The following is a 17,253-nucleotide window of genomic DNA, read 5'->3' as shown; positions in this document are numbered from 1 at the left end:
ACCACGTTGAGACCATTCCAACGTAGAGCAACTCCGTGAACAGAACGAACCACCACCTGGTCCTGTCCCATCCTCACAATTGTTCTTATGTTTGAGCCCATTGTTACAGGCCCTGTGTCAATGGATCTTGCTGAAAGCCTTCCTCTTTTTTGCTGCCCCTCCACTTTACCAGCCTTGATGTACACCTCCAGGCACAATTCTCCCTGACAGTGTGTCCAAAATATATGATGTGAACTCTTGCCACCCTTACCTCTCAGGGGAATTCTGGATGTATGTCTTCCAGACCAAAAACAGGCTACCAAGAAGGAACGGGCTGTCTAGTTCAGAGGAAGGAGCCACTGAAAACCTTATGGACAGCATCCAACATTGTCAGATACTGAAAATCTCATGACTAGAAGCAGAACACTGTCAGCACAGTGTCAGAAGATGAATCCCTCAAGGTCAGAAGGCACGCGAAATATGACTGAGGAAGAGCAGGCTTCTCAAAGTGGAGACGTCCACAATGAGGAGGCTGGAGTAAAGCCTCCGAGACCTTGCTTTGCGGGGGAACACGACTCAAAATAAGAAGAAACTGCTGCAAACATCTATTAGTAATTGCAACTTGGACAAAGTATGAATGCAGGGAAATTGGAAGTTGTCGAGAAATGAAAGGGAACACACAAAGATTGGTGTCCTCAGCATTAGTTAGCTGAAGTGAACCGGTATTGGCCATTTAGAATTAGAAAATCACACAGTTTATACTATGCTAGGAATGATAGATTCAAGCGGGGATGGCATTGCATTCACAGTCAAAAAGACCCTTCAAGATCTATCTTGAAGTACAAATTGTTTAATGGAAGCCTAATGTGCTATATAAATTTTCCCCAAGAGCACACACACACAAAAAAAATATTTAAAAGGTCACATGATATTGCTAATGCCTCACCCCAGACCCCACCCCAAAAAAAGGTGAATGGGGATGAGATACTTCGTTAACATACAGCAGAAGAGACTTCGTTAACATACATGAGATACTTAGAGCATGAGATACTTTGTTAACATACAGCAGAAGAAAAGGCAAGGTTGCCCTTTAAATGTATGTGACTAATTACCAGTAAAAAAAAAAAAGATTAAAAAATAAACCAATATAATTAAAATAAATAAATAAAAGCAGTTGTAAAATGTTGATCAGTCCTGGCCACATACACACCCCTCCTCCAAGAAGACTGTGAAACCCCCGAAGCCCAGAGTTCCCTCCAGACCAATTAACTTAGAAACCCTGGCAGGGGGGCCCGGGCATCCGTGGCCCCTGCCCAAGTGACTGACTGCAATGTGCAGCCAAGTGTGAGAACAAGCGGTTATAGAACAAAGCTCTAGCCATACTTGGTGACCAATTTGTTCTTGTTCAGTGCTGTCAAGTCAATTCCGACTGACATCGAGCCTGTGTGCGACAGAAGGAAACTGCCTGGTCCTAGCACCACCCTCACAAGCACTGTTGTGGTTAAGCCCATTGTTGCAGCTACTGCATCCATCCATCTCATCTACAGTCTTCCTCTTTCTCGCTGCCCTTCTCCTTCACCGAGCATGGTACCTTTTTGCAGACACGGGTCTCTCCTGAGGAGCCCTGGCAACAGAGTGGGTTATGCACTGGGCTGCTAACCACAAGGTCAGCAGCTCAAAACCACCAGTTACTCTGAAGGAGAAAAATGAGGTTGTCTACTCCCATAAAGAGTTATAGGCTCAGAAACCCACCGGGGCAATTCTATTCTGTTCAATGGGGTCACTATGAGTCAGAATCAACTCAACGGCAGTGGGGTCTCTCCTGAGAACGTGTGCAAAGTACATGAAGTGAAGTTTAGCCATCCTCACTTCTAAGGAACATTCTGGCTGTACTTCTTCCAAGACGGGTTTGTTTATTCTAAAATACTGCTCTTTGAGACATTTTCTCCTTCTCTCAAAAACTTTCAACACTTTTTAACCATCTATGAGATACATACAAGAATCTCTGCATCAAGCCCAAATCGTCCCTCATCCTTTCTAGCCTCAGTTTCCCACTGGCCCATCCCTGTGAAGCCCATCTCTCCTTTAGGCTTCCTCCTCCCGTGTCTGCACACCTTCTACCTGGCCCCTCAATGTGCTGGTTGACGTTCTAGAAAGAACAAAGAACTATGAAGTCTTTCCCAAACTCCCAACCCCTCCACCCACTATCATGATCTTCAGATCACCTGAACTCCTGTCCCATTTTCAATCATTCACTTTGTATCACCTCTACGGCTGCATGTTAGAAGTCATTGTTTGACAAAGCTATCTTATATTTCCCAGTTGAGTTATAAACTCTCAAGTCAGTTAGCTGGCTTCTCAAGAACCTTCTGCACTCAAGCACCGGAGCCTGAACCGCATCCTGGCAGCAGGCCGGCAACAGAGCAATGTCACTCCTTCCCAGAGGATGCTGAGATGTAAGTAAGGGCATCCATAAAGGAAGGACCCCTGGTGGCACGGTGGGTTCCAAGTTGGGCAGCCAACGGCAAGATTGCAGTTCGAAACCACCAGTCACTCCAGGGGAGAAAGTTGAGGCTTTCTGCTCCCATAGAGTGTGTTGGAAACCTACGGGGCATTTCTACCCTATCCTAAAGATGAATCAGTATGGACTCAAAGGCAGCGAGTTTGGCGATTTATAAAGGAAAGGTACTTGGGACTCTCAGCCCATTACATAACGCCCCCTGCACCTCCAGACTTTGTCTGCATGTTACTCAAACAGCCACCAAGCCTTCCCAGTAGATGCTGTCCATCAAAATCCAATGCAAATACACTCTGCCAATATGTGAGGTCCACAGTGACAAGGGCACGCTGCGTTATGATGATACCGTCCCCAAGCCCAGATCCAACGCGTTTTAGAAGAACTCTGGAGGGTTAGCGACAATCTTGAGGAAACTGGTCAAGGGCAAACAGAAGACAGCATCACGAGGGGCCTGGTTGGAACTCTGACAAGTCACTAAACTTCCAACACAAAAGCAGGTGAAGGGAATCAGCCTAAAAAATTCAGGGAAAGAGGGAAGGGAAGCTTCCCAGAGCGACCGGTCAAGGCAGTGAACTGGAAGAGGGGGGCGGGGGGGGGAGGGAGCCCTCAACAATCCATTAAGTAGATAATCCAATAAAGGACTGCACTCGAGACTGCACAGTGATTCAATACTTAACCCTCTAGCAACCCTCTCCACTCCAGACCCAACATGGGAACATACTTTTTCCCGGCTAAAAAGACTATTTCTGCAGCTGCCAGTGACTGAATACCTACCCAATAAGTTTTCTTGCATAAACAATTCAACAACTAAAGGCAGGCTAGAAAACCAGTCTTTTCCAGCTCTGGGCGGCCTGGTAACTGGAGAGAGACAAAAGAAAAAGGGGAGCTCTGGTCCCCTCACCCTCTGCAGGGTCCTCCCAGATCACCGCACAGGGAGGAAAACTAAGTCGACGTGACTTAGTTTTGCTTCACTTTAAAGAGGGGAAGCTCAGGCTGCTGGAACGTACAGGGCAGAGCACCAGAGAGGGGCCTGCACAGTCTCCCAGCCCCCGACAGGGGTCTCAGAGGGTCTGGCTAATACTCAGCTGCACCGGCAGAGAGTAAACCTCCACGGGCTCAGACAAAAGCAACGGGCTCAGACAAAAGCAACGTGCTCGGAGCCTGGGAGCGGCAAACACCCTGAGCTGACCCTGAAAAGAAGGTGGGAGCAAAACGTCTACCCAACAGAGACTACTCGTTGTGGCAGTCGATGACACAGGTGTGGCCTTTGTGCTTTTCTAGTTTCTAATTTTCCAAAATGAAAAAAAAAAAAAATTAACGACCCAACAAAAAGTAATTAAGAATCGAAGATCCTTAAAGTTCATTACTGTGCACAGAGTAAAGGATGATGGGGGGAGTGGGGCGGGGCAGAAGGTGGCCCGAAGAGCCGCAGCGAGGATTTGCAGAGGCTGGGCCGGCAGAAAGCCAGCACCGAGACGGCTTTGGAGAGCTGATCAGGCACCCAAACACTCATCCCTCATGATGGTCTTCTGAGAACATTTTCAGCATTTCAAACAGTCCAGTTTGAATAAGTTCCCACTTCTGACCCCAGTGGTAAACACGCTCAGGTTCCTTCCACACTTGAATGCTACTCTGGTTAGAACAAGGAGCCCTGATGGCCCGATGGTTAAATGCTCGGCTGTGGTTAAACCCACCAGGCAATCCACAGGGGACAGATGGGGCAGCCTGCTTCCGTAACAATGAAACCATCACACCAAGTCCCGCTCAGCATCCTGCAGTACAGGGTAGAACTGCCCCGGAGGGTTTCCCGAGACTGCTGATCTCTGTGGAGGCAGGATGCCACATCCTCTGCCCCAGAGTGGCTGCTGGGTTAGAACCACAGACCTTTGGGTTAACAGCCAGGTGGTGCACCAGCAGCTCCGCTTCATGAAGATGCAGTTCTTCTCTAGCACAGAGGGGCCCTCAGAGTGGGGACCGGCTTGACAGCAATGGTCTAGTTTGACAAGCTGCTCTTTCAAAAGTTCAGGGCATGTATTTTTAGGAAGCAGCCCATGCCTGAAGCTCAGTCCCCATTGCTTTTAATTCTAAAAAAGTATCCTTAGTTATATTTAAAACGTGTCCCAGGCGACACAGAGCCGCAGTGACGGTGCCCCTTGGCTCTCTCTCCATACAAGTGGCAGCATGTCTACCACATGTGTCCTGGGGAGAAATGCGAGTCTAGCCGTGTCTTCTGTGATCGGAGACAGCAGGTGAGAAACCACTCTGCCGTGTGTCTTCACAGTAATTCCCAGCTGCCCTTTGAAGTTATTCAATAACACTAAGTGAAGTCAGATCACAAGAAACATCGCATGAGGTCACACATTTGACTCTAACTCTGCCTGCAACTTGGACCAAACCCAAATAAATGCTGAGCTTCCACTGTAAATGCCTTGGGGTCAGCTTCCTCCAAAATCCCTGGAGAGAGGAAATTAGCATAGCACCCCAACACTTTCTCTCCAGCACTGTGGAATGAGGTTCCACAGAACGGAAGCTTCTAGGTAGGTGGCCCATGTCTCAGCAAGCACCAATACAGGTAGTCGCCCTTAGAGGGTTTTTGATTGTTACAAAAGTGCATATGAAATGTTTCAGACATGTGTATGTGTGTGTTGTGAACGCACACACGCTTGCAAACATGCATGTCTTACTGTTCTCTTGTCTCTCCTTCCTCTGAGCCAGGCTGCCTAGCAGCTCCGGCTCTCTCTACCACCCTTTCCTACCCAGGGTGTTCTTTCAGTGTACTCGCAAGTGACAATTCAGCCAAACAGATCATTGGATTGTGAAGCAGAAGGCAAATTACAAGGAATATGTCACAAAGATGTTGTGCTTAAACTCATGACTCAAGAATGTAATGCCTTTACATCCAGTGGTTGGCCCCATCAGTCTACTTCCTTAGGAGCTGGGTTCTAGAAGGTTTTCCTTTAAGGCTAAGCTTGGCATGTGTGGTGTATTGTCATGTGATTTAATTCAAGAGAGGTCTTGGCCAGCAGGGGCCAAACACACTCCTGGCAATGCCATCAATACCTGCAAAATCACTCACAGAGAAGAGCTTAATTAAATCTTAAGTCACATAATAAAAACAACCAGCAATTTATCTGGTTTTTGGTTTTTGTTTCTGCTTTTGATAAAGCCTTTATGAAGTTTTAAAAGTTTCACAGACCCTCAATGGAAAAAAAAGAAAAGAGCTAAAGATACAGTTAAAATATATACAGTTTAGGCTATAGAAGCATTCAGCATGTAATTAAAAATAGAAAAGGTAAACTAGGAAAAAAAGAGACTTTCCATGAAAAACACTTTAAAGTATTGCAGAGCAGTAAGCGATTTAATATGGCTCTTCTAGCTCGTCTTAAGGAGACCTGGTGGCTTAGTGGTTATGTGCTGGGCAGCCCACCACAAGGTCAGCAGATCAAAACCACCAGTCTGATCTGGAGGAGAAAGAGGAGGCTTTCTAGTCCTGCAGAGTTACAGTCTCAGAAACCCACAGGGGCAGTTCTACTCTGTCTTACGGGGGCACTGTAAGTCTCGTCTGTCTTAGAGGGGCACTATAAGTCGCATCTGTCTTACAGGGGCACTGTAAGTCGCATCCGTCTTATGGGGGCACTGTAAGTCTTGTCTGTCTTAGAGGGGCACTATAAGCCGCAAACTACTTGATGGACTGAGTGAGGGAGCTGCACTTTCTGTAGGTTCCACCAAACAACTTTTTCTGATGAGTCTAAATAGAAGGTCGGGGAGCATACTGATAAGGATTCCTTGATTCCGTTGGGAGTGATTTTTAACACGGTTAGTTGTAACTGTAAAAACCTAGAAATTTAATGAGAAGTCAGTTGTATCATCTCCCAGAGTTTAAACAGAGCCAGCTTGGCTGCAGGAAGCGGGGCTCTCACCAGCACAGAGAGGAGTAAGGGGTAGAGCGCATGCTGTAGACGCTGAGATTCCGGTGCAGGGACCGAAAGCTGTGACACCAGAGAAGCAGTGGAGTGTCAGCAGCAAAAACAAGATGAGAGGTGGCCCTGCCGCTCTAGTGAGTGCGTCACCTGAGTGATTTCTGCCAGGAGGCCTGCTTGTGACATGGCAGCCCTCCAAGCACTTAACTGGGGGAGCTGGGCTTGCTCCCCCAATTTGATTCACAAAGTTACACCCAAGCACCTTCAGGCTAAATTCTGGTGCAATGCCATGCCCTACAGGCGTTTATGAGCAGCACTGAAGATGTTCTGTAACACTGCCAGAGAAAGGCCAGGCCAGGGCAAAGGACTAAAGCCCAGAGGCAGGCCTGCCTGTGGGCACAGCCAAAAGGAGGTTCTCTTGACCAAAGAACTGTGTTCTGATCCTGAACGGTAACCTGTTAACCTTCCTAACAAACACCAACACTTTGTTTCATGTCACTCACTGCCATCCCTTCAATGTGACATCGATTTATGTCACTTCCTGTGTTTCCTGTTTCCATTCTACCTTCTTTCCCAACACTTCTGAACTCGGTGCTGGGGTATCTCAAATGGTTGATTATTCTAAGATGTGCAGACCTCACGGCTGTTAGTTTTCTTTATAGACCTGTCTATTGTTTGGCTGAAAATTAAGCCACGGGGGCAAGTTCCTTTGCAGACCCAAAGATGGACTCAGGGCCTGCTCCAAGGTCCCATCAAGGAAGCCTGGTCTCTTTTATGGTTTTGAGTTTTGTTCCAATTTCTCCCCCACTCTATTCAAAGCCTTGTAATGTGATCCTTTTCAGGCAGTTGGCAGTGATAGCTGGGCACTATCTAGTTCTTCTGGTCTCAGGGTCTTGGAGACTGATTTAGGGTCACAGGGAGGAGACGAGTCAGTCAGGGTACAGTATAGCACCAATAAAACATACAACTTTCCTCTCGTTCTTTAATGCGTCCTCCTCCCCACAATCATGATGCTTACAAATCTGGCTAGACCAGAGGATACACACCTCTGTACCAGAGGTGCAGATCAGAACTGGAAACACAGGGAATCCAGGATAGATAGACACCTCAGGACCAATAATGAGAGTAGAGATACCAGGAGGAGAATGGGAAGGTGGGGAAGAAAGGGGGAACCAATCACAATGATCTACCTATAACCCCCTCCTTGGGGGACGGAAAACAGAAAAGCGGGTGAAGGGAGACATCGGACAGTGTAAGACATGGAAAAATAATAATAATTTATAAATTATCAAGAGTTCGTGAGGGCGGGAGGTTCGGAGAGGCAGGGGGAAAAATGAGGAGCTGATACCAAGGGCTCAAGTAAAAATAAAATGTTTTGAAAATGGTGATGGCAACAAATATATAAATGTGCTTGACACAATGGATGAATGGATGGATTGTGATAAGAGTTGTATGAACCCCCAATAAAAGGATTTTTATATATATCTACTTGTTGCCATATTGTAATCAATAGTAATGTGAAGGTAAAATTATAAATGTCCTATTCAGAAAATAATAGGGATTCAATGAAAAGAAAATCAAAGAAGGTTTTACGTTACCAAAAAGAGTATTTAAAACAGATTTTTACTGACAAGGAATAATGCTGGCGATGTAGTGGCAAGTAACAAAAGCACCCCTCTCTCCTAATATCACTCTGATTGGCTTTGCTCGACCACCTCTCCACCACCTCCGATCTTGCCAGCTTCCTGATGATCTCCAGGCTGCCCAAACCAGCGCATGTTCTCCGCCCCCTCCCTCTGGTCCGGCAGTAGCCACGCTGGCCACAGTTGCTCCCTTCTCCCCCATCACTGCTCTCTTCACTTGGCTCATGAGCTGTCACCCATGCCAGCCTTCTTCGTCACCCTCTGGATCTTCCTTCTGGTCCCAAACTCTGCATGTTGAATGTTCCCAGGGCTTGGTCCTTGGACCTTATGAATGGTGATCTCATTCAGTCCCTGAGCTTTGATTTCTGCCTAGCTGCCCTAATTTAGACCTCTGGTTTTGTTCTCTTCTGCCGAGATGTCCAGACCCAACTGCCTCATCAACACACTCACACCCATGTGACTATCTTACAGGCTTCTCACATCCAGCACGTCTGCATATCCCACACTTCACAACCTGCTCCTCCCTAATCTTCACCTCCCTAAAAGGCACCACCATCCAGGTGACTCTCCAACCAATGGTCAGACTTGATTTTTCTGCTTCTCTTAGGACCTGCTGTCTAATCCGTCTCTCTAATCCCATGAGCTCTACCTTTAGATACATCTTAAATCTGACCGTTGCATCACCACCTCCAGTCTCCAAACCCTTCTCCTGGCTATCTGTCCCCTACAATCTCTTCTCACCAGGGCATCCAGGTGGATCCCTAAACAAAGTACCATTCCTCTGCTCCCAACCCTCAGGGAGGACAATGAAGAAATCCCCAGCCCTCACATTCCTATCAACCTTCAAGTCTCTACCCCTTATCCCTTACCTCATCTCCTACTACTTCCATCACACAGCTGATTTACAGCTGAGACCAACCAAGCCTGCTTCCCCAGCAGGACCCCTGCCCTGGCTGTTCCCCCACCTGTGAAGCTTTCTCCCAGCTATGCACAGGCTCCCTCCTTCCCCTCACGCAGCCTCCCCTGGGACTCTCTGCCTTAGTTTCTCAATGCTCCTGAAACAGAAATACCACTTGGCAAAGGCTTCAGAGAATAAAAATCTGTGTTCTCAGGGAATTTGGCCAGAGGTCCAAATGCAGAGCCCTGGCTCTAGGAGACGGAGCTCTGTGTGCACTCCAGGGGGAGATGATGGGTCAGCTTCTCTAGCACTGCCCCCTACCCCACCCCACCCCGCTTTCCTTAGAGACCTCCACGTGGCATCACTTTCCCTGTTTGTGCTCGCTTGTCTGTGTCTATGCTGATCTTTTTGTATCTCAAAAGTGAACAGGTTGGATACACACCCTGCACTTGGATGCCCTCATTAATATGAGGGGTACCCCACGCCCCCAAAATGGAATTTTTTTCCAAAGGTATATATTTAAAGTTTGGGTTTTTTTAATATCACCTTCAAAGTATTCTCCATTACACTTTACACATATGTCAAATCTGTGATTCCATTCCTGGAAACATTTTTCAAACTCATCTGTTTGGATGAGCTTGTTTCTTCACCTCTTCTACATCATCAACTCGCTGCCCTTTTGTGTCCCTCTGCATTCCCAGAATCAAAAAAGAAGTTGCATGGAGCGAGGTCAGGTGAGTAAAGTGCATGGGGCAAGAGAGACATGCTGTCTTTTGCCAAAAAGTGACCCATTGAGATGGCTATGTGAACAGGTGCATTGTTGTGGTGGCAAAATCAGCCCCCCATCTGCCACAAATCAGGCCTTTTTTGTTGCACACTCTTATGCAATCTTTTCAGAACCTCTAAAGAGAAAGCCTGACTAACAGTCCGGCCTGGTGGAACAAACTCCAAATGCACTACAAGTAGACATGTTTGTCTGTTCAGGAAGTTGATAGACGTCCGGAACAAGCTTTGTCATAGATCAACATTTCACCTTTTTAAAACAAGAAAACCACTCTTATACTTGAGTTTTTCCCATAGCGCTGTCCTAGTAAGCTGTGTTCAACATCACAACAGTTTCTGCGGCATTTTTCCTGAGCAGGAAACATTTCACAGCTGCACGCAGTTCTCTTAAATTGGCCATCACAAAAAAATGAGGCTGAAGAGAAACTGCTTTTATGAAAAAATTCGCTGTGACCACAGAGAACCTTCCCAGGTGATGCCACTAGATGTACTAACCAGAGCGAGTTGCTAGATACTCACCTAGCAGGAAAAATGAGTACTACAAAAGCTCCACTCCACTCCACCCAGCGCAATTCCGGGGTTTAGGGGGTACTTCCTAACATAACCAAGAACACCCCATTGCCAGCAAGCTGGGCCTGCTTCAACAGGCATAGTGGTCAGAATTCCAACACTATCTGGGGGAGGGGACACATGCAATAGGGAATCACACCCCCTCCAAAACAGCAGTCCCTCTGCCTCTATTTCTTTATTATTTTTCATTTTCCTTCCAAGCACTCATCACTACTGATAATATATTATGTAGGTATCTCTGCATCTGCTGTGTCTTCCACTGAAACCTAACTTCCAAAGGAAGGGAAACCATTTTGTTCCATGCTTTCTCCCTGATGGCCAGAGCAACATCTGGCTTATAGAAAATACTCAGTAAACAATTGCTACATGAATGGATGAGTAGAAGAAAATAAACTTAAATTCTAACATTAGTTACTCACTTATGAGTGATGGAATTACACAAATTGTTCATTTTAATCTGTGCCTCGTCATACTTTCCAACGGGCCTGTATTGCAGATTCTAATAGCTGTAGTTAGGTCATCAGAGCTCCGGGTTGACCCATTTTGAATTGATTCAGGTTTTTTTAAGGTTTTCAGCTTTCTTTTCTATTGAGGTTTTTATCTGCTTTGTTTAGTCGTTGTTGCTGGCCCTTTTATGATTTTTGTCTTCTTTCATGTTTTTCTGTACAGGAAACTCAGGATGGATGGATCTGTGAAGATAACAACTGGATTGATAATGACCTGGTGGCATGGAAGGGGTGGTTGGGGGGAATGTGGAGTCAACAGCAATGGGTACAAGAAGGAAAAAAATATTCCAAAGTGAATTGTGTAATATGTTCATTGTATCTCAAAAAAAAATTTAACTATTAAAAGTAGTAAATAAATAAAAATAAGATGGCCTGTATTACGTTTACAGAACAGCAAAAATCACTACTTTTAAAAAGTAAATGTTAATTCACATTAGGACTAACTGAAACATCACTAAAAGGTAAAGGATTGTCATTTTTACAGTTTAACAGTGAGACAAAAGCACCATACACGAGACTTCATGATCACTATATTGATGCTTGCATTATTTTTACTGTGGAATTTATGTTTAACTAGCTATGATCTGTTGCTGTGTCTACCACTCTTAACAGCATGCTTAATCTGTTTGGAGGACTGTCTAATTTTCATCAAGCAAAAATGTTGAGCAAGAAATGCTTTTTATGAAAATTGGAGCAATAAAATATAAACTTTATAGGAACAAATGACTTCCAACTTGAGAATCAAGTTGCTGAAACTCAGTTTATAATGAAGGGGAAACACACGAAAGCTGGAAACAGAACTGTGCTTTGTAGAGCAGCCGCGGAAGCCCAGCTCAGACACTGACTGGCTACTGCAGAGCCTTGGCAATGCTTCCACTGCCGACTTGTAGCTCCTTTTTCTGAGCCGTGGAATGGGAATGACGGAGAGAGGTTTGAAACAGATGAATGCAGCGATATCTGCAAAGCACTTAGTGCCTGCTTCAGATGGATGCCAGAGCATTATCATTATCGTCCCATGAGCTAAACTAATACACACACACACAATAGCCTTACAGGAAGCTTTTGAGAAGCAGGCCACATTTATAAGTGGGGTAGAAATTTCTTTCTACCACTGGCATTTGACATTAACATAAAACAGTCTTTCATATTGAATCAAACAGCAAGCTAAACTTTCCCCCCCTTTCCCATTCAGAGTAAAGCTCTGAGAAAAACAAAATGATAGAGAACATCTTTAAATTGAAATAAAATACTGTGGGATTGTTCTCATGCTTAACAGCACACATGTATTTCCAAACTAGTTTTCTTAACCGAATAGAGAATAGCGAATATAGAATCATTAAAATTACCTTTTGCTTTATTTTAATTTTTCTAAATATTCTATTTATATCTTAGGTTTCCATATTCATTAGGTTTATTCCTACTGATAAATTTCTAAGATCCCATCTGCAATCTCTAGAGATCTCAAAAGTGAAGTTACGTAATCAACAAATAGAAATGTGTTTGATGATAAAGAGCAGAAATTGCATTTCTGTGGGAGCCATCAACTTTAAAGCACCTTCAACACGTCCTTCTGCTTACAACACCATCCCAAACCCATTAAGTCATGACTGATGATGGCAAATGGGTTGTTTGTTAAGCCCCAAATTCAATTTTTAAAGTTTTTTTAAGGAATATATATAGGGTCAGAGGTTTTTAAACATTTAATCCAAGTAATTCACTTTCTTGTTCAAAATAAACCATGAAAAAGTTAACTTGTTTTAATAATAATTTGACTGATCTCGGTTTTCTTACAAAGTAGAAATGCCAAGTTTTCTGCTACTCCAGTCTGGAGAAGTATGATTGAATAAAAGAAAATAATAAGGATATTTATAGGACAATTATGAAAGTATTTTAATAAATGTGTGAAAACATGTATCCACACCATGAATCTCTCAGAAGTTGATTTAATAAACCAGCTATGAAACAGGTATAATTTACTCTTAAGCTACCGTTCCCTAAAGAATTTAAGAGCATGTATTCCTAGTACAGTATTTTTTATATTCTTTTCATAGATGTCTTCCCTTTATTCCTCACCCCCCGTTTATGAACGGGAGCAAGCGTCTGTGAAGAGGATGGGGAGGAGAGGAAGCATCTTTGGTTCCTTTTGGTCGGCAGTCTTTAAAGATGGCCCCAGATGGGTCCGGCTCACTATTAGCTCATGTGCCTGCTCTCATCAAAAACAGACTCTCCTCCTTAAAACTGAGCTGGGCCTGTGGCTGTTTTGACAAATGACATGAAAAAGAATTGCCACCCTACCAGCTCCAAGCCCAGGCATTAAGAAAGCCAGCCGACTCCCTTTCCACTCTCTTGGGGACCCACCACTAAAGAAACTCAAGCACTCACCTGGGAAGTCCCACACAACAGGGAATTGAGATTCCCAGCCGAGTATTCACACAATACCTACCACAGCTGGCCAGCCTTGTGAATGAACCATCTTGGAAATAAATCTCCCACTTCAATCAAACTTGCCTAAGCTGACTTCCCATGGATTCCACAAACCCGAATTACAAACTCCAAGAGCAAATTTAGTGAGTGTTGCTCGTGGCGATACATAACTGTAACAGGCTTCCTGATGTAAGGTCGCCATCCTTCAGTCCAGAGCCTCTTGCTGCGGAGGGTCCCTGCCTTACGATTTACAACTGCGGTTTATAAAAATCAACTGAGAGACGATCGATAACCTCTTCACTCTTGAAGCTGTGAGAAGACCCAAACTGACCTCCCTAGGTGTACATTTCCCAGCAGGATGATCAAGCATAATCCATTTTCCAATGATCTTCTGGTCCAGTTACAAAAAAAATATCCATCTCTGAGCATCCTGCTCACACTGAATGCTATTCCCCTAAGCTCATAACCTCATGTACAATCGCTGTGCCCATGAAAGATGACACTGCTGAGCAACTTATCACAGAGCTCAGTAAAGCCTGGGAGGGCAGGCACCAACAAAGCAGCCCCGCTGCGGCCAGAGCTTAAGTCACGGGCTCTCAGGATGAGCAGGACTGAATCCAATAATGAAATTCCCCTTGGTTTCTCTCATCATCCGTCAAGTACGTAGACGCAAGTTCAAGTTTAAGCAAAAGATAATTGAAACAAGTCCACAAAAGCCAAATGTGGGCCTTGGGTGTATGTAGAGACCAGTTCCTGAGTCAATGGGATGCACTGAACCCTGACTGAGCCCTGAGGAACTGTGGGAGGGCAGCAAGGACATCACACCTGAAGAAACCAAAAGGTCTTTTTCTTTTTTAATTAAACACTTTCATTCGGGGCTCTGACATCTCCCATCACAATCCATACATTCATCCCCTGTGTGGAGCACATTTGTCCATAGGCTGGCATCATCGTGTTCAAAGCATTTTCTTTCTACTTGAGCCCTTGATATCAGTGCCTCTTTTTTTTTTTTAATGGATTCAGGAGAGACTCTGAGACTTGCTCTATAATGTAATGTCCCACCAGCTAATGTGAATGAGTGGAAGAAATGAGTTAAAGAGGTGAACATAGCATTGCAAAGGGTGACTCCAGGTGACAACATTCACACTAAAAGGAAATGTGCATAGAGTTGTCATTAGAAAACCGAAAGGGAGATCACTGGCTGGGGCGGGGCCTACCTGGGAGGAGTTTGTGGGAGAGCGTCCCCGCCCAATGAGGAGATGAATGAGAACGGGCTTGCTCTCCTGGGCTCAGGTACAGACCTGACCAAGGTGCCAGCTATCCCAGAGAAAAGAGCAGTGGCCTTCCCAAGCCAATCTGGGGTGCACACAGTACAGTTCCTCAACCACGTTCTGCGTTTTGTGAGGGACTGTCGCACCTTTCTCTTCATCGCCAACAACTTGAAACAGCTCTCAATAGTTCGGATGCAAAGTTAGCATCTATTTCTGGACTAGATGATGTCACAGTTGAAGTATCTCCCATAAGTGTCACAAGTGTCACGAAAAAAGGACCACAATCAGAAGCCACTACAGCAACCACAGCAGAACAGGACACGAGACTCTGGACCACAGGAAAGTGAAGCAGCAGCAGAAACTATCTTCACTGCAGCCCAGGATCCGAGATCCAACAGACATCTCAGAAAGGTCCAAGTGAGTGTCGGGTGACGGAAATAAGAAACAAGCTGCAATCTGAAGGACTAGACTCAAATCCCCTTGAGCAACCAGATGCTCCAGCGCCTGATGGTGAAGGCCAAAAGCATGCAGCAGCACGTTCAGGCAGTGAATTGTCTTTCCGTGACTAAGCTTCATTTTAATACAGATTTTATATACATGTGTAGGTATATGTTTACAGCGTGTAAGACAGAGAACCTAAAGCCCTCTCGGTCTGAAATCATCAAATGACCACATAACCCTCCACCCAGCTTCCTTTATGTGGAAAAAATAAAACATTTATATTCTGGCAGTATGTCTCTTTAACCCATATAAAAGGCCCTCAACTGAAATATAAAGCAACCTAAGTACAATTACTAATACAGATCCTAATATGGAATCTTTCTGGATATAAATTAAGTCAATTTACTTTAGTGATCAAAAAGAACATCTTTTTTTGATCCTTCAGTCTAAAAATATAAATTTGGCTAAGTAAGTTATTTAGGTTTGTGTGTGAATATTTTCGCATGGAAAGTATTATGTATATTACAGCATAAGTTGTATATTATAGCATGGTTTGTTGAAGAGATTTCTGGCAGATGACAAGACTACATTTTATATGAAAACTTGTAAGTTCTATATTGTAAATATTACACTTATTGATAATTTTTTAAAAGGGAAGAACACATTCAGCATTCCAAAGCTGCAAGAAATAAAGGAAAACTTCAAGCTTCAAGTTGTGATATTCTATGGAAAAATATTAAATGATGCAGGCAACATTATCAAAAGATAGAAGAAATAGAGTCACTGTGCCAAAAGAATTGGTTGACATTTAACCATTTTAAGAGGTAGATCAAGAATCATGGGTGCTAAAATGATTAGTCCAAGCTGCACTGGAGGCACTGGTAAAAAACAAGGCTCCTGGAATTGACAGAACACCCACTGGAATGTTTCAACAAATAGATACAGCACTAGGAATACACACTAGTGCGGCCACCACACGTGGAGACAGCTACAAGGCCAAACTTTTCAAAGAGACTCATATTTGTGTCCATTCAAAAAAAATATCTAACAGAACTCAAAAATTATCGAAGACTCTCATTGGGATCCACCACTTATCTGTCAGTTTGCTGTATTGGGTGGCTCGTGTGTTGTTGCTGTGATGCTAGAAGCTATGTCACTGATGTTTCAAACACCGGCTGGGTCAAAGTGAATAGGTTTCAGCAGAGCTTCCAGACCAAGAACAGACCACAAAGAAGGTACAGGTTATCCACTTCAGAAAAATCAGCCACTGGAAACCGTATAGATAGAACGGAAATAATGTCAGATACTGAAAATCTAATGAACAGATGCAGAACACTGTCCGGGATCTTGCCAGAGGATGAGCTCCTCAGGTTAGAAGCCATTCTAAGTATGACTGAGAAGTGCTGCCTCCTCAAAGTAGAGTCTACCACAATGACGTGGATGAAGGAAAGCCTAGGGAAGTAAAGCCTTTGGGCCTTTCATGTGCTGATGGGGTAGGAGTCAAAAGGAGGGGAATAACAGCTGCATATCTTAATAATTGCAACTCCAAATGAAGTACGAATCTAGAGAAATTGGCAGTCATCAAAAATGAAATGGAACACATAAAGATCAGCTTCCTAGGTATTAGTGAGTGTAAATGGTCTGGTTTGGGCCATTTTGAATCAGAAAATCATATGGTTACTATGCTGGGAATGACAAGATTCAAGAGGGAAAGTGCTGCATTCACTGTCAAACGGACATTTCAAGATCTACCTTGAAGTATAACGCTGTCTGTGACAGGATAATATCTGTTGGCATACAAGGAAATTCAGTCAATACAAGCATGCAGAACTTGTATGTGGAATAGGAGGCAGTCAGAAAAAGGCAGTGCTGTATGGTTTAAAATAAGGAAAGGGGTGTGTCGGGATTGTATCCTCTCACCACACTTATTCAATCTGTATGCTGAGCAAATAATGAGGAAAACTCGATTTTTATGAAGAAGAATGTGGTATCCGGTTTGGAAGACTTATTAACAACCTGTAGTATGTAGATGACACACCTTGCTTGCTGAAAGTCAGGCAGACTTGAAGCACTTGATGAAGATCAAGGATAGCAAGCTTCAGTATAGATCATGACTCAGTGTCAGGAAGACCCAAATCCTCACAACTGGACCAATAGTTAACATCATGATTAACAGAGAAAAGACTGAAGGTGTCAAGGAATTTGTTTTGCTTGGGTCCACAATGCTCATGGAAGCAGCTGTCAAGAGGTCAAACTACACATTGCATTGGGTAAATCTGCTATACAAACCACTCTTTTCA

The 17,253-nt window shown here is 44.2% G+C and overlaps 1 protein-coding gene and 1 pseudogene across 1 annotated transcript in view; one reads left to right on the top strand and one right to left on the bottom strand.

Moving 5' to 3' along the window:
• The window catches only part of LTBP1 (latent transforming growth factor beta binding protein 1), a 476,077-nt gene that overhangs the window by 431,721 nt on the left and 27,103 nt on the right, over nucleotides 1-17,253 (bottom strand). The gene's annotated exons all lie outside the window — the stretch shown is intronic.
• LOC101663540 lies at nucleotides 14,501-15,081 on the top strand (annotated as a pseudogene).

The sequence above is a fragment of the Echinops telfairi genome, unplaced genomic scaffold (assembly GCF_000313985.2).
Source record: "Echinops telfairi isolate 266 unplaced genomic scaffold, ASM31398v2 ScPeMD7_10;HRSCAF=50, whole genome shotgun sequence".
Classification (NCBI taxonomy): domain Eukaryota; kingdom Metazoa; phylum Chordata; class Mammalia; order Afrosoricida; family Tenrecidae; genus Echinops; species Echinops telfairi.
This window is presented reverse-complemented; position numbering and strand designations above follow the sequence as displayed.